Source organism: Myotis davidii, unplaced genomic scaffold (assembly GCF_000327345.1).
Source record: "Myotis davidii unplaced genomic scaffold, ASM32734v1 scaffold1049, whole genome shotgun sequence".
In the NCBI taxonomy this organism is placed as follows: Eukaryota; Metazoa; Chordata; class Mammalia; order Chiroptera; family Vespertilionidae; genus Myotis; species Myotis davidii.
The window spans coordinates 409,502-413,360 of NW_006299525.1; the positions used below are offsets into that span (position 1 = coordinate 409,502).

General features: G+C 37.5%; 1 long non-coding RNA gene across 1 annotated transcript in view; it reads left to right on the plus strand.

Moving 5' to 3' along the window:
• Positions 1 to 2,816, plus strand: part of LOC107184909 — a 3,483-nt gene extending 667 nt beyond the window's left edge. The window contains exon 2 of the long non-coding RNA XR_001515808.1: positions 2,682 to 2,816. This is a non-coding gene — a long non-coding RNA (uncharacterized LOC107184909). The remainder of the gene's footprint in view (positions 1 to 2,681) is intronic.
• The last annotated feature ends 1,043 nt before the right edge of the window (positions 2,817 to 3,859 follow it).

Sequence of the window (3,859 nt, forward strand, 5' to 3'; positions counted from 1 at the left end):
GAAGGGCTCTAGATAATGTGTTTCTATCAACTCAGTGATCCGGAGACCCAAAACTGTAATTTAGATAACATGCCTAAGTTTAACCCAGGTTACCCAAGGGCTCTAGATAATGTATTTCTGTCAATTCAGTGACCCCGAGACCTGCAACTATAATTAACATGCTTAATTCTGCTTTTGTAATCTGCTTTTTTTGCAAGCCAGGTGCCTCATTCCAAACCCTGGGATGTAATCAATACCTTTGTGATTTTTGCCTATATAAGTCTGGTTTTGCCACCATCTTATTGCTATGAGATTTGGGAATGGCCCCTCATAGTCCCAGATTGCAATAAATGTGACTCTTTAATTCAACTTCTTGAGGCGTCCGCCTGTGCTTCGCAGGGTACATTACAACACTATGCCCTAAATGTAAAAAAGGAAAACATTGGGCAAATAAGTGTAAATCTAAGACAGATGTCCAGGGAAATTCTTTGCCTCAACACCAGTCGGGAAACTACCAAAAGGGACCAGCCCAGCCATGGCAAATTACAGGGGCATTGTCTATTTACCCTCCTGTCCCTGTGCTGTCTCAAGACCAGCAGGCTGCACAGCACCCAGCCTGCCCCAGAAAACAAAATAGATACAAGAGCTATTCCGAGCAACCCCTGGAAGTACCTGGCTGGACCTTGGATCCATAGAGATGAGACATTCTATCTGCCCTGGGTGCTGCCATTGCTTATTAAAATAAACAAAATATCATTAGATTAAAAACCTCCCACATAGAGAAGAAATGATGATTTCCTTGCATTTCCGATACAGCCACAGCAAATGCCACCGGACCGGATTTAAAAATACATCTGGGATGTCTGTGCACATGTCACCAGATCTGAAATTTAAAAATGCATCTGGGATTTCTGTGCACGAGTAAAGAGAGAACTGGCTTGCAACTAATGCACACATCCTCCGATTTTGGACATTTAGATAGAGTTTTGAGCTGAAATCTCTTTACAAACGTACAAAATAAAACCCAAGACTGATTATTTCCTAAGAAAAATGGCAAAATTTAACCCAAAGGAAAAAAAGATACTGGCTAGATTCTAGGAGCAGGATTGGCATTTCCATAATAAAGGACAGTTTTTAAATGCTAATAAAAGATATTTAAAAAAAGTTAATTTCAAGCCCAAAAAGGAAATTCAGTAAAATTGTCTCTGTTACAAAAATTTGCTAAAGAATATGCCTTAAAATAATAAATTGGATTTAAATCTCAAGAATTATTAAAATATACTAATTATAAAAATCTAAGTAGCCCAGGTAAAAGACTGCTACGCCCTTTATTTAAGGCTGGCTTCCTAAAGCAATTTCTAATAGAGGAAGGGCTAGCCTCCCTTCCCCCAACAGAGCAGGTAGGCCATAAATTTCCTACCAGTGGCAACTTGTAAAGAGAGGCTTGCTTCCCAGTTTCCCATTCTTAGTAGAAAGAATGTAACTAATTTGCATTTTAATGGTTACCTGTTTCCAGTCAATGGCAGCCCAAGGCTTTGAGAGTTTACTAAATTAAATTAGATATTCTGAAATAACAAAATGCTAAAACATTAACATAAATTTCCCTCACAAAAAATCTAGAGGACAGAATTAAATCTATTGATTATGTCATGTATTTTTAAAGTTTATTTTTAAAAGTGTTACTGATTGAGAAATGCTAAATATTTAACTTGCCTGCTAAAAGTTTAATGTTCTGGTTAAATAAATTGGGAGAAATCATACAATTATAAGAAAATTTCAACATTTATCTGATTGAGAGTTGAAAAAAGATATAGAGGAAGACATAAACAGATGGAAGAACATACCGTGTTCATGGATTGGTAGAATCAACATCATTAAAATGTCCATACTACCGAAAGCAATCTATAAATTCAACGCACTTCCCATTAAAATACCAACTGCATACTTCATAGATCTAGAACAAACTCTCCAAAAATTCATCTGGAATAAAAAAAGACCGCGAATTGCTGCAGCAATCCTGAAAAAGTCTATTCTCTTAAAGAATTTTTTAATAAAGCCAATTTAATATACTTAAAATCACATGGGAACCTTTATCAAATAAAAGTTAATAAATATATATTTTAAGTTTTTGCCTCTAAGAAAGGGCAAAACAAGTTATTTTATTTAAAATTTCTTAAAATACAGCCATAGAATTTTAAGATATAATTTAAAATAACAAAAGCTCCTCACTACTACATTTTAAACTAGGCTAGAGATAGGCAGTGTTTACACCTTGTAATTCAGGCATAAAACTTTACTAAATTTACTAACTTCATTAATAAAAGTATCTACCATAAGAAGCCAGTATCTTTATAAGCAATTAAATCCTAGTAAAGTAAATTCTTCTAAAACAATTACTGAAGACTTCCCATAATCCCTCTGTATATACAAATAAGCCAAAAGGAAATATTATTTAAAAATATTATCTTAAATTTAATAAAAAGAAGAAATTTTAAAATTTAGAAGTATCTTCCACTAATATTTATAAGATAATCTAATGATTTGCTATTAAAATACCAAATCTGAAAATAAGTACAATCACCATAAATATTTAATAACTTTGACTTGATATACATAGCCTTATGGCACTATCAATCCACATCCAAGAAGTAACCTGTAAATTACTTAGTATAAAAGAAAAATATATTTTTTTTAAATTGAAGTTCTCCAAGTATAACCCAGCAGGAGGAAGATGAGCCAGACAACAAATAGCCTGGAGACCACCTGGGGCATAGTAAAGAAGACGCCTGAAGCCTGAGAACGTCTTTCTTGCCATGCTAGCAGTAATCATCTGTACGGTAATATTACCTAGAGCAAATATAGAAGTATTTCAAACTTATGCTCCTGACCCTTCATAGGTAAGAACCCTTATGTGGGCTGATCCCTGCCTAATATAGTATCCAGTAGGAACATGGGTGGGGCAAGAAAGTAGGGGACTGTCACTACTTGCTCCTGGGAGAGATACAGAAAATATAACTAAGAGCTCATCTATACAAATAGAAATTGACAACCAGTTTAAAATTGAATTGCCATGGCCTAGAGCAAAGAATATCCTTACATGATATTATTCTACAAAAGCTCATTAATGATTTTTAATATTTTACAATAGCATATTGTACATTTATCCCAAACAAACTTACAATTTAATTCTTTAAATATTTGGTAGCAATTTAATAAGAAAATAAAAGGATTTAATCCATTCCACTATGTGGAAGGTCCCCTGGGAAGGCACTTAAGCATTCTATATTGACCTCTCTTGACCTTTTTTCCAAGGGGGTCCCTCTTCCAATTACCCATAGCTGTTACCTAAGCTCTCTATTCATACTGAGGTTGAAGCCTCATGGTGGCTGGTACCATAGATCTGTCTCTCACCCAATGGCGTAAGCTGGGCCATCTCTAGAAAAGAAACCTGGGTTCCCCATGATCAATGCCAACGCCCCGCCAGCTGGTGAGGGGATCCCAAGGCAGTTGCTGGGCATGGAGACCAACATCATATGGTGCCCGAACAGGGACCCCTAGGTAAGCAAGATGCTGGGGTCCAACCCCAGCGGGTCCAGGAGTCCCCAAAGGTGTGGACAGAGTCGGCGAAGACTATCCACCCTCTTCCTACGGTGGGGTCCTATCCGTCCCGAGTGCGGGGCACTTACCTAGGGGTCCCTGTTCGGGTGCCAGATGCTGGGGTCCAACCCCAGCAGGTCCAGGGGTCCCCAAAGGTGTGGACGGAGTCGGCGAAGAAGGAATGACATGGAGACAGCATTCAGTTGATCAGCAGCCTAGACAGGATCTCCAGCCAAGTTCTGGTCTGGATCTCCAGCGACGTTCTGGTGTTTATTGTCTTGTT